The 22,054-nt window shown below is 42.3% G+C and overlaps 1 protein-coding gene across 5 annotated transcripts in view; it reads left to right on the forward strand.

The window, feature by feature from the left end:
• The first annotated feature begins 3,185 nt into the window (after positions 1-3,185).
• Dab2 (DAB adaptor protein 2) overlaps positions 3,186-22,054 on the forward strand; it is a 52,947-nt gene continuing 34,078 nt past the window's right edge. For 3 of the 5 annotated variants that reach the window (XM_039103192.2, XM_039103193.2, XM_039103194.2), the window contains exon 1: positions 3,186-3,568. The gene's annotated coding sequence lies outside the window, so the exon portion shown is untranslated. The remainder of the gene's footprint in view (positions 3,569-22,054) is intronic. The other 2 variants (XM_063282609.1, XM_063282610.1) reach the window with 2 other exon arrangements.

Below are 22,054 nucleotides of genomic sequence, written 5' to 3' on the forward strand. Positions count from 1 at the left end.
AAACCAAAAAGACGAACAAAAACAACCCATCTGCCAAGGTTCAGAAAATATCTGAGAGAGAGAGACAGACAGACACAGAGAGTCAGGGGTGGGGGAAGGAGGAGGAGAGGGGGAGGGAGAGAGAATGTGGAGGGAGGGAGGAAGAGAGAGAGCAGAGATGGCTGGAGATGAATGGATAACAAAAACAAAGATCAATTTCCAATATTTGGTTATCCCTGTCAGCAGCTGAATCTGATGGGATCTGTTTTTCTTCAGTGTGTTAAATATGTAGGATTAGTGGAGGGCAAGGGACTTTTTGGCAGAATCATCAACCTTTTTGCTTGTTTGTTTGCTTTTTGGTTTTCTTTTCTTTCTTTCCCTCCCTCCCTTGACAGCCTTTATTTAAAAAAAAAAAAAAAAAAGGAAACGAAGAAAGAGGGATCTTACCAGATGAATCTCAATCAATTCTTCTTTGATATTTTTTACCTTCTCGGACTTAATTATCCTCCTGCCTCAGCCTGCAGAATAGGCAGGACTACAGAAGTACCCCATCCTGCCATGTTCGCTTTGTTTGGTTTGAACATCTCCACATGTCCAACAAGCATGGAAGTGGACAGTTTCCTTAAAGGTCAATACCAGAATACGATTCGTAGTTCACGGGAAATAGCACGAATCAAAACGGGCAGTTTAAGGAAGGCCTAAGCAGCGGAGGAAGGGGCAGGCGTGAGATATAGGAGGGAAAGGACCAGACTTTTGAGCTAAGAGTCAACAGTTTAATCATGGAAGAAAAGGCATACATCGGATAGCCTGCATAGGCAGGAGCTGCTGCAACAGCACATTCCAGGACAATCTTAAGAGATTACTTTAATAATAAACCATGCATTCTTCAGCAAGCTGTCACGGGATTAACTACCCCTTTCTATGCTGGGAGCACAGTCCAGACTCCACCCCACTCCACCACAGGCAGGTTTTGTGCAAAAGACTGTCGTCGTTATGTGAGGACTGTGGTTTTTAAAACACTGCATTTAATTTTTTTCCTACCTTAATTTTCTAAACAAATTTTGGTGGTGATAAACATCGGGGTGGGCTTTTGTGTGTTTTTATTTTTTTCTTATGTGGAGGTGTTCATTTTAGACTTACTGAAAAGTCGACAACTCAGATATGGCAGGAAACAGCACCTCCTGGGATAAAAAGAGTTAAATTTATTTTTATTTCTTTTATTTTCCCCCTACATAATGTGAGCAGGACATTGAGCTGCTGCCAAGACCAATATCAGCACCCTAGAGGTATAAAAATACAATTCAAAACCAGAACTCTCTACTGTGGGTTCTTTAGATTTCTGTATAAAACAAGGGTGTTCGTTCTAAGCGGCCACTTTGAGCTCGCTGCTCGCAAATGAGCTCTTCGGGTCCACATCTTCTCTTTGCACTGCAGTTCACAGCAGATGAAATCATTTTCTCCCTCTGGTTTCTAAGGCAAATCCCTTTCATCTACTGAGAACAAGTTAACATACCTTGATACTAATCTTTCAACTATATAGATAAAGACAGAAGCCTGAGTGGGTGCTTCCGAGTTGGGAAACAATACGTGTTTGTTTTTAGACTTGTTTCTTTTGTATTATCAAAGTCCTTGCTTGCTTGAATGAGCTACCTTTTCTTTTTTTCTAATTTTTGAACCTTTTGAAATGACACCATTTCTCTAGGCTTCTGGATTTGACAATCAAAGTGTGATGTTCTCAGAGCTAACAAAATTAAAGTTCGCACCTATGTCTTTTGCCTTCTTAGAACTGAAAAGTAGACCTGTTGTCATTCACAGAAGATCTTTTTTTTTTTCAATCATAGAAGATTACCTCAGAGGAATATTGGAGGCACACACACACACACACACACACACACACACACACACACACACACACATTTGCCTCCACTCTGAACACCCAGGTGTGGAGGGAATCCAGAGGTCAGAAGTGGCAGCATCCTGACCAGTTATGCTGTTCTGTGTCCTTTGCTCTCCCTGCATAAGTGCTGTTTCAAGCCTGACCTACTTGCAGGCAGAAATTACCACTCACATTGAACTACCTCAAATTACAGTGGCTTTGCAGCTGAGGCTAGGCATGGACCACAAAATGCATCCTTGGTGCACCATAAGCCTGATTTTGAACCCTTGGTTCTTGGTTGTAAAATGAAAATTCATTGTGTTGCTTACTCAATAAAATCAATAACCCGTTTTTTTCCCAGTCACAATTTGTCATTTTCATAGTCAGTACATTCTGCTTCCAACGGGGAAGGGGGCCAGGAGAGAGAGGGAGGGGGAGGGAGGGAGAAAAGGAGCAGAAAGAAAGACAGACAAGAAGAGGGATAAGAAAGAAGGACTAGATAAAATAAGAAAGTGGAGGAGGAGGAAGAGGCGGAAGGGGGAGGGAAAGGAGGAAGAGAAGAGGGGGGAGGGGAAAGGAGGAAGTGGGGGAGGAGGATCTTCCCAAAGCTTAATTTCTTAAGTCTTTAAAAGGCACCACAGCTTCTGTGGATAATTAACAATTGCCCCTGACTTTAAAATATGCAGAGAAGGAATTGTGAGATTCTATACGATTTCCGAGGTCTGCTCTGCCGGGCCATCCACAGCTGAGCATCGATGGAACAGTTTCCAATACTTATTCTCATATCTCAATATTTTCATGAAAGGATAAGAAATGCTGTAGAAACTAGCAGACAAGGTCACGCTATCTACGTGTGGGTGGATATACACTGAAATGATGAAATGATCACAAACGTAGATCATTTATATGAGTTGCATGAATGCTAACTTGTTTAAGCCAGTTTAACAGAGAGAATATGCTCATGTGTGGTATTAAATTTCAATATAAGTGCATCTTTTTACACGGACACGCGTAGATTTCCCTCCGACTTAAGCACATTCACATTTATAATTAAAGAATAGTGACTTTCTTTAAAGGTAACTATCCAGCCACATGCTCAGCTTTAGAAAGGACAGACTGGACCTAAGACCCATCTTCCCAAATCAGGAGTAAAGGCAAGTCTTTGTTCAAAAGGCCGCAGGCGGTTTAGGAAGAGTTCGCGTGCCACGCCACTCCAAGTGGCAATCCAGGGAACGGATCTGTGAAACGCAGCTCAGAGGATCCCATCCCTTTCCTCCAGAGTTTCCCTTTTCCTGTCCTTAAGTGCACCCTTTCTGGCCCGAGGCAGTGTGGGGCTCCAGGCCGGGCTGTGTGCTCGCTCCTTTCTCCGGGTCTCTGCGATCGCCCCCAGCTGGCGGGGCTCACGGAGCGCAGGAGGCGCCGGTCTCTGACTCAAGCTCGAGTTAATAAACAGTTAAGTTTTGAAGACTCCGCAGACACGTTGAGGGGGAGTTACCAAGCCCAGGCAGCAAAACATCCCGCCGCCACATTCCTGGAGAGTCCTCAGAGCCAGCATCTGATTAGAACCATATCTCTACCCGGGAGTGGCCCCGCGGCTCCGAGGCTCCCGGCCGGCAGCTATTTAAGCGGGGCTGTCCGCGTCCTCGGCGCTGCAGCCTGGAGGCTCCCGGCGCGGGGAAGTCATGCTGGCTCCGCAGAGGCACTAGCTAGTCCGTGAGTAGCTCTGCCATCCCCCTTCCCTTCGGTTCCTTTTCTTTATTCTTTATTCTTTCCTTCCTTTCTTCCTTTCTTTTTTCTTTCCTTTCCTTTTCTTTTTTTGCGACCTACTTCTCTCCGTTGCTGGCTCCTCTTTTACCATCCCTGTCTTGGCTGCAGACCTTGGGCGCTGGGGAATCTTACAAATGAGACAGTGTACTCCGGGGAAAGCAGCGGGTTTTGTGGCCTGACATCTGTGGAATGCTTCCAAAGAATGTGTTTTACCTTTGGGGTCGGACTCAAGGGGCCCACCCTGCCATTCTGTGATTTTTAAGGAGCCCCTCCGTGTGTGTGTGTGTGTGTGTGTGTGTGTGTGTGTGTGTGTGTGCGCGCGCGCGCGCGCGTGTGTTGTGTACACCCGCCCTAGTGCTTCAGGGCTTTGGGGACACCCCAGGGAAGACGCAGTGTGGCTGCTGACCACCTAATTAACTCCTGAAGGACGTTCAGTTTTGCTGTGCGACTAAGGCTGGGGACGTGGTCTGTGCCTCCGAGGAGCTATTTTCTGCTGACTGACAGAACAGGGCATTAAAAACGTGAACTTTGTCTTATACCAACATTCCTAGGAAAGTATCTCTGGCCAAGCGACTTAACAAACTTGTTTTAAATCCCGGAGCATTCGAATGCTGTTTTCTGGATTGTTGTAAACTAGTCGGAAGGATTAAGTAAGAATTCAAGGAGAGGGACTAAAATGTGTTTAAAACCTTGGCGCCCCTGTCAGCATAGCGGCTCTCTTCTCTTTGCAGCACAGAGCTGACTGTTATTTCTCTCTGCCTGCTCCCCTCCACTTAATTCAGTCTGGAATTCAGCTCTGTAGTTTCAGATGGGAGCTGCTTGAATCTGAAGGGGAATTTAGCCGGAATAAAAACAGTTAAAGAAAATGGATGTTATCACCACCCCAGGCACCCCCTCCCCAACTCCCACCCTTTCCCCTTTCTTCTTCGCCTGTGTTTGGAAGAAAGGGAGCCACTCTGTAAACCGAGAAGAGCAGAAACGAGCTTCCAGACACATGGAAAGCTTTAAAAATTAGAGGGGCAACTTCATGAATAGTAAATGTTGCCGTTGCTCCATAAAGTGACTGGATGAAAAAAAAAAAAATCCTGGCTCTAATCAGGCAAAGCGGGAGGGAGTGTGTGTGTGTGTGTGTGTGTGTGTGTGTGTGTGTGTGTGTGTAGGGAGCTATAACTCCTACCTAAGTAACAGCAGATAATTTGCCAAAATCCCTTGGAGATAGCCGATAAGGCTCCAGGAATGGTTCTGATGGCACGAATATAATCTACCTATTTTACAGTCTCGGGGACTGGGTTCTACGTGCGGAAGCTGTGACTGGGTGTTCAGGAAGGAGGGACTAGCCAGGACTCCAGAGCAGCTGCTATCAAATGGCTTTTCCTTGTGCTATCTTGTCCTGGATTAGGCTGCCCTAGTCTATCTAGTTAGGTACCCCACCCACGGAGGCCTCTATCTCTCTCCACTCCCTTGAACTGAGGCAGGGCACAGCAGTGCTAAAAGAAGTTTACTGGCTTGAGGATTCAAGCGAGTTGGGGATTCAAGATTTCCAGAGGGAAAACAGCTGGGTATCTAGACACAGCAATGCTAGAACGAACACAACTCAAGGTGAGATTAGCGAGACCCCTTGAGAAACCACCGGAAAGGTGTGGTGGTCTCCAACATGTATGCAAGCCCTTTTGTCCAACCACGAGCCTAGAACCTCCCCCACCCCCACCCCCACCACCCCAGGCTACTACGCTCCATCTGTGCCCTAGAGAAGGAACCCAGGACCTTGAGTATGCTTGGCAAGCCAACGAGCTGCTTCTCTAATTCCGAGTTAGACAGTCTTACTCTGTACCCGAGTCTCGACTTAAACTCATCATCCTCCTGCCTCTGCCTCAGGAGTGCTAGGATTGAAGGTGGTGGCCTGGCTAAGCTGGCCTCTTTTCACTATGGCAGAAGAGAGAGATTGTGGAGGAATGAGAGGAATGTCTTCTTCTGCCTTTGCCCTCTAGCGCACACACATGTATTTATAGAGTTGATGATGCTGATTCTATTTTGTCTCCACCTGAGGAGGTAAAGGAGGCTGGGAAGATAACCACAGCATTGCTTTTAGTTAGGCCTTGCTGACTTGGGAACACAATCCAGAGGTTAGATTTCTCTTCTTCCCTTCTCCCCTCCCCCCTCCTCCTTTTTCTCTCAGTGTTTTTTGACACTGAGTCCCAACGCATATCTCTCTTCTCAGGTGGACCTTGAACTCCCAGTCAGCCTTCAGAATCCTGGAATTCTGGGAAAGCACCACCACACCCAGCTCAGAGCTTGCATTTCTGCTAAAGACTTAAAAATTTTCAAGGTTAAACTAAGTCTAAATTCCTGTCTTTAGGCATATTTCTTGTCTTCCTCCACAAGCTACGTGGAGTTTAGCTCACTTTTCGATGGTGCTAGATAGAGCCTCCCGGAGTTGCGGACCAACTGGTCTGAATTGCTCAGCCATACTTCTGTTACCTAAAAATTAAAAGAGCAGGAAAACAGGGCTTGCTGGGTGGCTTATGGCCACCAGGAAGTTTTGTGGGAAACTGTGCTCTTGGTGAGACCATGAGGAAGTTGCTTCTTCATTTCTCTCCTGGCCTAAGCCTACCACCACTTTGATGAGGCAGACTTGGAAGCACTGTGTGTTCCTTCGCCTCCTCTCTCTGTTGGGGTTTCATTCCTTTTCTTGGAGACAGAGATGCTGGAATGTGTGAAGAGAGCTGAAGGGAGTTCACTAGGCATAAGTTCCCCCAGCTGAAGACTTGCAAGGGTAACTGCTCTACCCTTTAAAGCTTCCTACAGTGGGCAGAATTAGAATGGGAACCAGATTAGCCATATAAAACACCTGAGTAGCAGGATGTGGCAGTTTGGTTTGGTTTGGTTTTGTTCCCTCTTCTTTCTCCCTGGAGTTGTAAGAAAGTTGAAGTACTGAATTGGAGAGGCTGTCCCAACCAAGTCTCATTAAGATGACACAGTATTCACATCAGATAAGCGTGTTTAAGAGAAAGCTAAATTCTGGTAAGGTAATCGTAGTGGGTTAATCCCAGCCATCAGAAGGGAAACAAATGACCAGGTCTCCTGCTAGAGGCAAAGTCCAAACAAATTCCTCCTTCCGGGTACAAATGGTGCTGGATACCTTAAAGGCTTACAGTTCCTCTGTTCATATGCTAGCTGCTGTCCGTCCTTCTGCCAACACCGCCTAGCCCGGTGGTGGTCGAAACCATTGACATAACTGTTAGTAAAATGACCTTGGACACACAGAATAACCTCGGTAATTCTGTTTTCTTATCCGGGGAAGAATAGCACTTAGGGCTGCTGGGAAGGTAAGTTAATCTATATCCTTAGAATGCTTTATTCCTTCAGGTTGTCTATTTGTTTCTGCCCTGTGAACTATTGAATTAAGTGTCTTTGTTTTTGGCCGCTGAAAGCAAGTGGAGAGTTTCTTAATCAGAGCGGAGTACCACCCACCTGTCTGAAAAAATGGTAATCTTTCAAGTATTCAATACTAAAAAAGCCTGTGTGTTTGCTTGTGTGCACGCTAGAACAGACAGTTACTCTCTGTTCTCAGTGTGGAGGACTGCTATTTGGTTTGGTCAGAATGACCTCTGGTCTCTTTTAAATCTTCCCCACACTCTCTCAGACTCCCTACAGAGAAAGAATGGCCCTTCTCCTGAAGTCAGCATTCTAGCCAAGGAAGTGGGAAAGGGAGGGACCACCCTGACTAAGCTAGTGACTAGGCCAGGACATGGGGGCCCCAATACTATCTTGGTCCACATAGCTGGGCAGGTTGCCATGGTTATTCCCCTTCCTGCATCTTTCCACCACCCTGGAAGGAAACTTGCCTTCTCCAATGCAAGCAGAATCTGAACAAATTGCTTCCTGGTCTAAAAATGGAAGTTACTAAGTGAAGTAGAATCTTTCTCCACTCGGATGGCCCTTCCCTCACCCCTCAAACTTATTTTAATTCCAGTATAAGCTTTCTAATCTTTGCTAGCTCCCATATCATCTAGACAACAACACAAGACAGCTTATAAAATTTCAGTTATTACTTCAGCACAGAAGTTGCCTGGCAGTTTCTGTCTCCTCTTATAACCCGCACAACCTAGCCGGAGGCAAGTGACCCATGGCTGATGTAAGCAGGTAGGAATTCTCAGTAATGGGACGTGCCAATTTAAGGTTTAGTTCTAGGGAACTTACCAGGAAGCACAAAGTATGAAGAACATCTCAGATTTTCAAGAAATAATCAGAGGAAAGGGTAAGGGAAAAATAGGAAGTAAGACTTTTAGAATGTCGGGTCTATAATATTGTAAGAGCTAAGGGTTGTTGCAACTGTGGAGAATGTGCCTATGTGTATAAAACCCTGGGTTCAACCCCCAATACTACAGACAAGGAAAAAAAAGTTAAAATGCTATTAAATCTGGAAGAAACTTGAGTGAAAAGTTAATTTTAAGCCTTGATAGACAGCAAAGCTAGTCTGTTTTACCACAGTGATGGGATGTAACACATTAGGCTGAAAAAACCCTGGTCTCCGCAGAGGTTATCATCTAAACTGCCCACTTGTAAGCTGATGTGTAACAAATGAAGTCACCCGTACAAGACTGAACACTTGGGGTGTGTTTTACAGCTAGAGAGAGCTCTTCTGAGGCAGACTCCAGATGGGCTGAAGTTGGCAGGAGGGCTCAGCCCTCTGCATTCTACACACACCTCTCCTTTGATCGAAGAGTAACATTTATAGCTCAGCTTCATGATGCAGTCATTCAGTGGAGAGCATAACAGTGTACCTCAACTCCTACTGTCATGGACGTAGTGAAGGGAAGTTATTTAGGTATGTTTAGGTTATGCATCTTGGGTTGCAAAGAGATGACACAGCATATACCTACATTTTACCCAGTATCCCAACATTGCTCTCTTGATGCCGCACTTCTAAATCCTTTCACCTGGACTGAGGTTCTTTAAAGACTATAATTAATCTCACTTATTAGGAGACCATTTCAGCCAACATCTCTTTTTTTAAGACTTCAGTAAACTACAGCATTACCCTTAAACCAGATGGCTTTCTCTAGCTCATTGCTTTCACATTTACTTTCTATGCCATGTCCTGGGGTGCAGACAAGAGCCTCCACTGTAAATAAATCTACCGCACCTGAGTTTGAGAGAGCTGTGTGTCTTAGGCAGGATCAACTTGTATATAACTTGTAATAAAAGGAAAATAAAAAAATCCTGGGCTTTGGATATAGCTCAGTTGCTAGAGTGCTTACCCAGCATGCATGCACAAGGCCCTGGGTTCAGGCCCCACTGCTCATACCAGTAATTCAGCATTGGGGAAGTGGAGGCAGGGACGATCCAAAGTTAAAGGGCATCGGCGTTATACACTGAGTTTGAGGCCAGTATGGGTTACCTACTGTCTCAGAAAAAGATGTCTCCATTTCTTACCTCCAGTTTGATCAGCTTGCTCCACATTGTCTCCGAACGGTGAAGTTTTAGTGTTTCTCTAATATTTATGAAGAACCTATGTGTTGTGTGATGCTGGGTTGGAAATAAAGAAACAACCCTAGAGAGTAGCAGTTAAGGAAGAAGTCTACATCAGGTGAAGCCCTACACACAGACTCCAGAGTTCTGCCAACCTTCAGTGGAATGGCAGCTCCTGGCATTTCTCAGAAACACTACTAAAAGCCAGGCATGTGGCTCATTGATAAAGATCCTACTGAGCATGTACAAGACCCAGGATTTGATTCCTAGCTGTTTCTTTAAAAAAAAAATGGTGGTTCAGTGCCCCTAACTTTTAGTTATCACAAAACAGTCATGAGAATGATTGATGTGAGTGGAAATGCCACCTGGAACTGAAGTATGTATGTACTGGTGTCGTCCAGAAGTGGATTGGAGAACTCCAGTTGTGAGGTGGTTGAGGTTAATGGTTCAAAGCACCTACAAATGTCCATGTCCACAGCCCAGCTTTGCCATAACACAAGAGGTATCACATTTGAATTTTATTTTTCCTCTCAGTAAAATGAGTTGACTCAAAGTGACTCCTATAAGGAAACGGAAGGTGCCCAAGAGTGCCTGCTGACACAGATGAGTGACTCTTCTCAAACTGCCATTCCCAGTGCCAGAGTTGGGTTGATGTTGGGAAATATTTTTATTCTTGCTCTTGGTGAATTTTAAATGAGCTGAATTCTGACGCTGAACACATCGAGGCTGAGAATTAGACCAGCTTTCCTTCAGATGTTGAATCCATTAAACATGGGGGTCAAGCAGTAGAATATGGCAATAGTCCATAAACTGGTTGAGACCTACAAATGCTAACTTTCATGGTTCCACTTTGGTCTGGTCAAGACAATACAGTCTTTAATTTAAAGTCTAGAGTTGATCTGTATCTTAAGATCTGAATCATGAAAAGTTACCTTTTTTCCTTGCTATGTCAGGCATAGCTACTTTCCTACATAATCTGCCTCCCTCCCTCCTTCCCTCTACTTCTCTCTCCCTCCCGTCATCCCTTCATTCCTTCCTTTTCTCCCTACTTTCCTTTATGAGACAGGGTCTCACTCAGTAGCCCAAGCTGGCATCAAACCTCTGGCCCTTCTACTGGTGCCTCCCACAGATTCCATAGGTGTGCACCATCACATTCAATTTTCACATTTTAGGTTTTCGCTGTTTTGTTTATGGCCAATCTGTTCTGATTTCTGTGATACATAATTCAGAAGTTAATAAGCCTTTACATTATCTTTTCAGTGTTGTAGAAATAAGCCAAATGTGTTTGCAACTATGACAGAGGCATTAAACAGTTTGGCGAAGAATGCTGGACCTGTTTGGCTTTGGGCTGCGATAGTAAAGTTCTCTGAGTCAGGATCAGAAATCACAATGGGTGTATACACGAGGCCTTCCCATATCTGTGCTTTAGGGGGAAGTCCTAGGTGTGCTTTAGTTACAGCACTACTGACTTTGTTGCTACTGCTGTCTTCACATGTGTTTGTTCCCCCATCCCCTCCAAAATTAAATACTATAAATACAACCCCATTTTTGAAGTAGAAAACAAATGTAGAACTGACAAACATGGTTCTTTCATTAATATTAAGCATTAATAGTTAACGATATTCAATATTCAATATTGATTTCTGGCAAAGCAAAGGTTGAACTATAGATAGGATTCTTCAGAAAACATATTGATAGATGATAGATAGATAGATAGATAGATAGATAGATTTGAATTGGAATGATAACTAATTTTACTTAGTATCTAAATTGTCTTTTGAAGTATAATATGCAAAAATGTTTAATTAATTGCCTGAAAACATGTTGAGGGAATGCAATTCTGATTTATTTAGCTGTCTGGAATTATAATAATTAAACATTGGTTGAAATTCAAAATTGGATGCAGTTATTTGTGTTATGCATGATAGCTGAAATATGCTAATTATCATCCAAAAAATTTAGCTGGGTATAGAGACACACACCTTTAATCACAGCACTGGGAGGTGTAGACAGAAAGATCTATGTGAGTTTTAGGGCAGCCTTGTCTATATAGTAGTTCTAAGAGAGAGCCAGGGCTATATACAAAGATGAGAGAGAGAGAGAGAGAGAGAGAGAGAGAGAGAGAGAGAGACAGAGACAGAGACAGAGACAGAGACAGAGAGAACGAACCTATATGGTGGCACATGCTTATGGTCCCAACACTAAGGAAACAGAGGTAAGAAGAGCTTGAGTTCAAGGCCAACCTGGGTAACATAGTGAAATCCCTGTCTTGACAAAGTAAAAGAAATTTAGAGAAAATGAGTAGCCACTAGCAGAATTTGTTTCAGTTGAGTGGTGTAGGGAATTTGCAAGTCCAAGTGAAGACAAAAAGTCAGTGGCGGATAATGGAGTTGGCCTTTAAGAGACCAACTAGAGGAAGTCAAATATGCGAAGGTAAAATGAGAAAAGACATCGTAGGAAGAAATAAGCAAGGGAATCATGTAGGTTGGAAAGAACAGGGTATGCTCTAGTAACTCTGGCCACTCTGACCAAGAGTGTACAGGTGCAGATAGAGCTAAGAGATGATAATGTGTAGAAGGAAACCATGAAAGACAGAGTTCAGGGAAGTTAGAGTTTTGCTAAGAGTTTTTCTGTTTCATTTAAGCAGAAAAACATGTTGACTCAGAACAGTTAACCTGCCTAAGCTAGCAAGATGGATCTGGGCAAGGATTGCTTAGCAGTTGAAAGAAAATCCTACCAGCAAAGTAGGGCAAAGCTTTCCTTTATTTAATATTAAGGAACTAAGGGGAAACAGGTATTGCTATGCTATATTTAGTTTGATTTGTCTATGTTCTTGCTATGTAGCTCAGGCTAGCTAGCCACCAGTTCACTGCCCAATTTGAACTGGATCAAACTCAACAAATCCTCCAACCATTGAGCTTCTCCAGACCCTCCAGTGCTGGAATCACAAGCAAGCATCACTACCTCCCTGTGCATTAGTCTTAAAGTTTTAAAGTTCTGTGCTCTTTACCAGACTGTATAAAGCCTAGAAAAGTAGAGTAACTAATTCCCTCACCACAAAGGCTTTATTGAGTTAAGGGAAGAATTCTCCATGAGTCAGAGAGCAGCAATAGGTCATGATCATTGTGAAGGAATGATACAGTAAGAGATGTCTCTGAGATCAGACAGCTTCAACAGATTTTGAGTGACAGGTTGGGATTTAAATGGGAAGGCCAACAGGGATTCAGGCTGGGACAGCAGCATTAGAAGCATGGGAGGTGTGGCACATCCATATCTCTGTTTGGGGAAAGAGAAAAAAAAAATGGCTTCTCTAGAGAGCCAGTAGCCATGAATCCATGTCTGCAGCCTGGTTAAGGACTTTGAAGCTCAGCTCAAGTACAAATGTAGGTACTGAGCACTGACACTTGATTAATACAAAAATTAGGAAGTCTAATCCAGTAAGCTCTTCTATATAATAACTTCTCCATAGAAGTTGACCTGATACAACTAGAATCCCTTAAAACTTGTGTTATCATTGGGATTCTTTACAAGCATGGAAAGTATTCAATGATTGCATCTTTTGACTTTTGTATTTTTAAGTATGTTAAGGAATAGCATAGTATCTGTGTAGAAGAGGAAACATACATAGGTCATGAGCCAGACACACATAAGAAGCAATGTGACAATGAGGTACGGCTGGGGAGGAATGCTGGGACTCAGTAAAGTGTAAGAAACGTGGGAGGATGAGAAACACGACACTCAGGGACAACTGCAAACAACAGTGAGTCGCAGCTTTGCTAGGTTCAGTAGATGCCTGAACAATTTAGGATAAAATCTCAGCTTCACTCCAAGCTACAGACAATACTCTCACAGATTCTGTGGGTACAGACAGGTACAGAATGTATCCTATCAAGCCTCTTCCGAGTCCATCTGCAGTGACACTAATGCTCAGCTCCTGATGTGAGAACTCTTTTGCAGAATAACAGATGCAGTCATGTTCTGTTTGAAAGTCTGGATGCAGAGGCTTCCAGCAGCCAGCGTCTGTGGAAGCTTCTATGAGGTGCCACTGTAGACTACTTTCTTGAGAAGACTGTCCTAACAGGAGGCTAATGCTTTTGTAAGTAGGTAGTACACTGTAACCAAAGCTAGGTGGAGGGAAAGAGAGGGAGAAATGGTTACATTTTCCTGATAGCTGTTTTATTTAGATTTCAGGTCAGGGGTTTGCCTCATTCTGAAAATGACTTTCTTGACATTTTAGGATCAGCTAGCACATTTGGTGCTAGGATGTAGGCATTGACATGTCCTCTGTGGCAACTTTTCTGTTGGTTGAAACTGATTGCCAGATGTATGTAATGTTTTCTTCCGGTGTTTATGAAGCTAGTGACGAATCAGAACCTTGAATTTTAAGTTAACTTTACAGAAAATAGCACTGGTATTCTTTAATGACACTGTCTTGCACAATACTTCCTTTGTGGTCACTGCCACAAAGGTGTTCCTTGAGATTACAGTATGGCTATAGATTTTAAAAATTGTTGGACAGATAGTCTATACATTGTGATGGTCTTATACCATTGTTCATATAGAGTTCCTTGATGTAGTGCTAATTTTTTTTACTTACTAAATGTTGATCGCAAAGATGGTTTTCATGCTAACTAGAAACATCTCCTCCAAATCACTTAGCGTCAACATTAGTCAACATTTTCTTGTCCTATGCAACAGGTACCTTAAGGGTAAAGACCATGTCTTCTTTGTCATTGTATACACAGCCTAATACAGTGCTTGGCCCATAGTAGGTATTTAATAAACAGCCAATGGCCAGGTGGATAAGTAACTCAAGCCACTCTCATTTTTGACTTGTAACTTTCTGTAGAATAGGTGAAAAGAGAAAACTTGAGCTTCCCTTTAGCTATTAGTAAAACATTTCTGAACCCTGTCCTAACTTTTAAGTAATTTATAATGAGCAATATCCACACATTCCTATGGTTCACATCTGCTCAGGTCCAGAGAAATACAGACAAGGTGTTACTAAAATTCTCCAGATGATACGGTGGTCCTAAGTCATTGGCTTAACTTCTGCCATGGGAGTTAAACTCCAATCCATCAGCACTCAAGGTCTGCATCACCCGGTGGATGTAACCACCTGGCTAATAGCAGTTCCACTCCATGGTTGCCATTACATCCAAGGACAGATTTTTATTCTTCCTTTGACCCTTACATATATCCATCGAAATTGTGCGTACAGAGGACCCAACCATCAGGGCTGATATTGCTTTGATTTAACCTGATCTCTGCCCAAATGAGAGAAACTTAAATGTTTTTATTTTGTTTTGCTCTGCATTTCTGAGATAGGGTCTAACACTGTAGCCAGAGCAGCCTCTGTAGCCCAAGCTGAGCTCTTCCTGGCTTAGCTGGCCCCACACCGCAACAGTGGAGAAATTGTAGCCGTGAGCCACCACACCCAGTGAGAAACTTATTTTTTTTTTTAAATTTGCTTGTGCAGCTGGGTTGTGATTTAAGATGTAATTTCCACTAGCCTTTCTAAAATGCTGATGGCATTAGACTGCCAACTCATTCCTCTCTGCATTGCCCCCAGTGTGTCCAAGAACATAGCTGGAAACCCAGAGTCGGCCACGGCCTAGCCAGCTTCAAAATCCCACCATCAAAGCAATTTTTCAAAGTTTAATTATTTGATTCAAAACTTACTGCTCAGTGATTAAGCTGCTTGCTTATTCAGCTGAAGTCCAGATCCTGGCAGCCATGTACCTCATAAACACCGGTAATTCTAGTTACCAGGAATCAATCCTATGTGTCTCCTGGTCTCCCCGGGCATTTGCACACACATGTTCAAACATACACACATAAGACACACAAATAAATCATAATGAAATAGATTTAAAAACACCCTTATTATTGAATTGATTCTTTTTTCCTTTCAGTTTTTTGATACGGAGTTTCTCTCTGTGTGTAGTCCTGGATGTCCTGGGACTCGTTCTGTAGACCATGGTGACCTCAAACCAGTCCTGGGATTAAAGGTGTGTGCCACCACCCTGTGGCTTGAATTTTGAATTTATCAGGAGATTTTTCCCCAGCAGCTTTACATAGGCATCCATTAGATGGTGACCAATACGCTGCAGGCTGGCTATAGACGCCTTTCTAGATACCTTCAGGTATTCTCTGGAGGTGTTACTGGGTCCTAAGAGACTGACCTAATTCCCTTTGGTGGGTGCTAAAGATCAAGCCCAGCCCGCACACATGCTGACACCCTAGGCACCTGCCCCATCTTTGCAAGTTCTACCTGAATTTTAAATACTGCTCTCTGATATATTAACACATCTCCAGGGAGTTTAGTTTTAGAAATCAAAGCACGCATGGCCCCGATGTCACATCCTAACTGTACTGCCTTCCATACCGGCCTTTTCTCAGCACTGATGTTTCTGGATTTTCAATGGTTATATAAGAAACACTAAATGGGAAAACGAGCTGCTGCTTCAAGTAAGTCAGAGCGGCGCGCTTAATTTAGTCAATTCCTCCCTTTGACAAAAGACTTTCCTGTTTCCTAGGTTGACACTTCGAATTGTCATTTCACTGATAAATGGCATTAAAGGACGCTTCTTTTTAAAGATAAGACGGATCACAGAATAAATGGTTTACTATACAATGGCCTTTAGCTTTTCTGAAAAGCCATATTTAGGGCGCAGTTTATTTGAAGTTTGAGAGTCACTGGCATCACTGCCTGTCTAGAAGGAAAAACCTTGAATCTGACATTTGAGATGATTGGACCTTAACATTTTGATTAAAAGGCTTTGCTTCCAGAAGATTAGTCAAGTATTTTTAAAATAAAAGAAACGGGCAGCATCGAATCGCTCAAAGTGGCAAGTCCACGTAGCTATCCTACTACAAAGCTATCGGACTCTTTGATGCCTTCCTGCATGTACGGGGATTTGTCGCTACCCCAACCTCCACGCCATCACTCAACCTCAAAGTCTCCCCAGTACTGTCTAGACAAAATAGAGTACCGTAAACTCGCTGTAATCCAGCTTGACCCGACTCTCAACCTTTCCCCCAGCATCAGGAGCCCCAGTCCTATATCCTTGCTCAGCTGATAGAAACACTCTTTATTCCTTGCTAGGAAGTTTTCTTTCCCAGATAGATTTTCTGGCTGTGCAAATTACATCTACCTTCAAAAACTTTTTTTTTTTTTAAAGACTCGTTTTCTTTGCCAGTGTTGCTCCATAGCAGAAGTTTAGGAAAAGCATCAGGAACAAGGATGTTTTTCTTTCAAGTCTGCTCTCCCCATCAGTTTTTTCCTGGTGGACCTAACTGTTTGCAGGCTTCTGCAAAAGGCTGCTTACAGAAGACATTGCTAGCTAACACAGCAACTGTAGACATTCACCAAATTTCAGATGTCCCTCAAAGTCTCTGTAGAGCTTGGAAGAGTTCCATCACAACCTTTGAGGATCTGCCTTAACTTCCCAGTCTACAACTTTGAGCCTTTTTAATAAAGATTGGATTAGGGACTTAATAATGGCTTTCAAAAAAAAAAAAAAGAGATTTTGAATAGGGCTATAGAGTTCAGCTAAGGAAACAAATCATGGAATTGCATTCTTTGATACTAAAAGTGCCTGCAAAATATGAGTAAAATCAGTTGCTACCTTGAAGGGACTCCGCCTAGTGCTTGCAGAGTCAACTCAAGTTGCTTTGAATTGATGAGTTTAAAACGAACCATGAAGAAACCCCAGCCTAATCCAGGATTACACCTCACCCCATGTTTCTGGTGACTATTAAAGTGCCATTTGCTTACCAGGTACAGAATCTCAAAACAGGTCCTTAGAAATGCAAGGAGCAGAGGACAGTGCTCTGGAAGGGCATTCAGGCTAAGGATGAGTGTTTATTTAAACGCTGCATTTTTCACTAACCAAGGAAATATCCATTAAAAGTGACTCACTGAGGTTGTTGTTCCTGTGTATTCCAATCAGAAACCCTTTTAGTTTAATATCAACAGTAATATTTAGATCACCAATGGCCTGATTGCTCTCAGTTGAAGCCCAACCAAGTGGCCTTCTGATCAACTCATCTTGTGCTGGAACTACATACTAAGTAAACTTCCCCATGGCTTGTCCCTGGCATCCCAAGGTAACAAACCTGGTCAGAAAAAGAAGCACCTCATCCTATCTGCTTATTGTAGAAAAGCACTTAGAGCAAAGTCAGTCTCTCTCTCTCTCTCTCTCTCTCTCTCTCTCTCTCTCTCTCTCTCTCTCTCTCTGGTGTGTGGTGTGTGGTGTGTGCTTGTCCGTATTGAGACAAGGTCTCTCTCTGTAGACTGGCTGTCCTGGAACTCACTAGATTAAGGAGGCCGGCCTCACAGCCCTCCCCCTTGTTAAGCTGACTTAAACAAGCCTAGCTCAAGTCAGGTTATTGATGATTCTTTTGCCATAGTTAAAGTCAAGCTTTTATCATTTAAAACATTTGAATGCTTGAAAGTTTTAGAAATAACAGCTTAATATAAAAGGAAAAGTACACAACATAATTTAGTACACAACATAATATTTAGTACCTAGAAAATGTTATATATCTTCTAGGGCTTTGTTCTCAATCTCCGTTAGATAGTAAGTCTTTGAAACTCTGATTGATGGTGACTTTGAATAGCACATTTTAAAACAATAAGTTTTAAATAAGACATAAGTTTAGGAAACTACAGGAATGGATTTAATGCACACATTTAACATTTCAAGAGTGCTAAGCACTTTGGAAGTAGCAATCCCTTGATGCTACATGACCTAACGGGCCAGCGGTATAAGGTCTATAAGAAACCACATGTTTTGTGGGTATTCTTTATTTTGGCAAAGCTAAGACATGAATCACATTGTATGTGGCAAAGTACGTTAATCCCAGCACTTGGGAGGCAGAAGTAGGTAGGTCTCTGGCAAGTCCCAGCCTAACCTGGTCTGCACTAGTCACTTTAATTTGAAGAGTGCTGATTAGATGAACAGGGAGGAAAAGAAAGCACATTTTAATAGGATCTTAAAGCTATTTGGTTAATATGGTCTCAAGAGTTTTTGTTTAAAAGCAATAAACAAGCACACAGCAAAATTAATATTTAAGAATTGAGCTGCTGAACTGTTGTCTCGTGAAATAACCAGGATATTGTGTGTGTGTGTGTGTGTGTGTGTGTGTGTGTGTGTGTGTGTGTGTTCTTTTGTTGACTTGCTCATTTTATTTTGTTTAATTTAGAGAGAGACTCTCTGTGTAGCCATGACTGGCCTACATCAGGCATTTGAGGTCTGTCTTTCAATTATTGGATTAAAGGCATTTGCTACTATGTCCAGCAGATAAACTTTTTTTTTTGTACAACTGGTTAACAACATTCTCTTTCCTCTGTAACTCTGAAACAATTATATTCTAGAAGACAGACAGATGGATAGATGATAGATAGACAGAGTCCTCTTAAGTCAATATATTGTCACATGTTAAGTCATACATATATGTATATGTATATTTGTATAGTCCATTTTTTAACTCTGGAGCAAACTTTTTGAAACAATACAGAATAAAGTAATTCTTAACATTCTTAGAAATTTACAGTCAGTAAAGAAAGCCAGTGGGCTCTGTCTTTATTTCCTAGGAAGTCTTAGTTCTCTGAAACACTTTCATCCACTTCCCTCTTTCTTGTTGAGATTATGCAATCGTTTTGCTTAGGGTGACACAGAAATTGGATCCCGGAAGGCTAATTTAGTTGAAGCACATTGTTTTAATGATTAGAACCTCACAGGTATGGCTCTGTCCTGAAATCAGTCCTCATAGGTCCTTTGAATTATCTTTCCACAGTTGGTATTTGTGCTTATATGCTGCCTTGTATTTGACTTGTATTCAATTTGCAGTAGGTGTGTGTGTGTGTGTGTGTGTGTGTGTGTGTGTGTGTGTGTGTGTGTGTATTGTTGATGTCATTGTTTTTAGATAATCATAAACACAATTTGAAGGTAAATAGATTATCTTTTTCAGGATATTTTTGGATCATATATCCTAAAATTTCAAGACTGGGGTAATACTAGGATATTACCTCAAGAAGCCAGTTTCTATTCCAAATCCTATAACAGAACCTAAATTACCAGGCATTTCTTATCTAGTGACCTATCTAGTTTGCCCAGCAGTCAAGATATATTAAATGAGCCTACACGTTCTTATTTTTTCAGGGAAAGTTCTCCTGGCTTTTTAGATAATAGTGTGGAAGTGTTCTAACCTTCAGTATGCTAGGGCATGAGTATTGATATAGTAGGAGAAAGGATTGGTTCTCAGGTCCCTGGTTCCTCTATAAACCTAACATTCAACAAATAGACAGTCCCATGTTATTTTTGTTTTGCTTTGTTTTCTTTTGTTTTGTTGAGATGAACTCTCTTCATTGCCCAAGCTGATCTCTAACTTTTGGGCTCAAATAATCTTGTCTTGACCCCCAAATTAGCAGGAACTGAGGATGTACACCAACACCCTCAGCTCCTAGATATTATAATGACCTCTTTATTTATATTTCATTGTATTTAAGAGCAATAGAATCTGCTCAAAACAAAGTCACCTGAACCATTAAGAACAATCTTTAAAGTGATATTTAATATTCAGAACACAGGAGATGACAGTAAACAGTGGACTAATTTTAAAAAGAATTAGCCTTTAAAATTAGAACAGTCACCAGGATTCTTGGAGATGAAGCTCGATGCCTTGTTGGAAAAAAAAATTAATGACTGCTTTTTTTTTTTTTTTTTTTTTTTCCGGAGCTGGGGACCGAACCCAGGGCCTTGCGCTTCCTCGGTAAGCGCTCTACCACTGAACTAAATCCCCAGCCCCTAATGACTGCTTTTTAAATTTACTTTTATTTAATCTTTTTTTACAGTCCAGATTTTATCCCCCTCCCCAGTTCGCCCTCTGCCTGTTCTACATCCCATGCTTCCCCATCCCCATCTACATGAGGATGTTTATACCCACCTCCCCACCAAGACTCTCTGGGCCCTTAGATGAAATGTCCTAGAGTAGGGAGAGAAGACTTGTAGAATCACCTCCAGTAGAAAGACAGGAAGGACATCAAGAGGAATGATAGGGCTGCCATCCCACAGTCAAAAACTCTGACCCAGAAATGTTCCTGTTGGCAAAATAGATTGTATCAAGGAAATGTGGGCCAGTAGGGTTCTCATGGTTGTTGCCAGCCCTAAGGGTAGACTGAGCACCAAAACAAAGGGCGTATTCTACCAGAAAGGCAGCCTAGAATCTAGAGACAGCATTTCAGAATTACAGCACTCAAACCAGGCTTGGGTTGAGTCTATGAAATCTAAATGCTGCCTTCTTCCTGAAGTCTCGTCTAGACATAGAAATATAGCGGCAGACATACAAGTTAGTCGCAGTGACTATAAACAATTGTTTCACACACCCCGGTTTGACTGTTCTGCACTGATGTGACAAGGCAGCTGGGTCCTCCTTCCTAAAACTCTTAGAAACTCAGCATGTGTCTGAAACCTGAGTGGCAGAAAGGTGGGGCCACACTGAAGCATTGGTTTTCTGGATTACGTGAAGGTGGGGCTCTGTCTGGGAAGGGAAATCTCATTGGGGCTTATATTATTCAGCCGGAAAGAAACCAAATACCAGGCAGTATTTCTTGCAGTGGTTTGTGGGAGAGGAAAAGCTTAAGATTACGTTCCTCTTTTAAAGCACCCTAGTGTGGTTATAAGATCATAACATAATTCTGCTGGGGTGTGTGGCTCTGCATTTATAGCCCAAAGTTTCAAATGCAGAACCTTATAAACAGCATGCTCTCTTTCACTCGGAACATCATGTGAGTTTTAAGGTGGCTAATGGTACCGGAATAGAGAGTGAAATGTGTTTACTAGGACTGTGTACACACGCCATAGGAGAACAGCCAGAGAGGTGGGTATTGACTGTGTCTTTAAATCCACACAGACAGGCAATACTTCCTTTGGGGTTATTTCCAATGGGAACAGACAAATACAACTTGGCTAGCCTTGAAAACAAACCACCAAAATTTATAAATATGATTTTATTAAAAAAAAAAAACCTAGCTGAGCCCTAGGAAAATTAGCTTTGGTAAAGCATCTCACCTAACTTAAAGGATAGCCATTGAAGCAGGAAAATGCTTGGTATATGAGAGGTTTGGAACAAATACTCTTACTTCTTCCCAGAAATTCATGCTTATGTGGCTGAGTCTTTTTTTTCCCCTCATCTGACTCCAGTTTTGTTTGTTTTGTTGAATTTTTGAAATTATAATTTAATTCCCTTCTTTTCTTCCCATATACTGGTCTATTTGCTTTCCTATTCGTGGTCTCTTTCAATTGTTATTGCATCCCTATAAGTATTAGTGTATGCATACATATTTATGAATACATCCCGTTGAGCCCATATAATGTTACTTAATATGACCATTTGGCACTAGAAAGCAAATTGGTGTGCTCCTTGCTAGAGAAGACTGCTTCTCCAGCTCTCAGCTTTACTTGGTTCCCTGTAGTTCTTTGTGTAGGATTGAGGCCTTATGGGCTCCCCCCAACACAATGCTCTGAAGTTTGATATGTTTATTGCTGTCCTTGTTCAGCTCAGGTTTGGGCCGTCATGTTGCTGACACTTTATATGTATAACTTCTGATGTTAGCGGAAGATGCAAATCTCCTAGATCTTTCAACTCTTTCTGCCCCCTCTTCCCCAGTGTTTCCTGAGCCTTAGATGTTGGGGTGTTTTGTAGCTGTACCTTTTGGGACTGAGCTCCACAACCCTGCATTTTGAGAGGCTGTGGCTTTTGTAGTAGTCTCTGTTGCAAAGAGAACTCTTGCAAAGTTTCTTGCAAAAAATAATATCCTTGCTACATCTAGATGCCTAATGCAATGTGTGTTTTATGTGTTCCCCATGGTTCTGTACCTGATCCATGAGACTTTTATTCAAATTACTGCCCCAAAGCCCTGTGATTGATTCTAGTAACGTCTGTAGTTACATT

This window comes from Rattus norvegicus, chromosome 2 (genome assembly GCF_036323735.1).
Source record: "Rattus norvegicus strain BN/NHsdMcwi chromosome 2, GRCr8, whole genome shotgun sequence".
Taxonomy (NCBI): domain Eukaryota; kingdom Metazoa; phylum Chordata; class Mammalia; order Rodentia; family Muridae; genus Rattus; species Rattus norvegicus.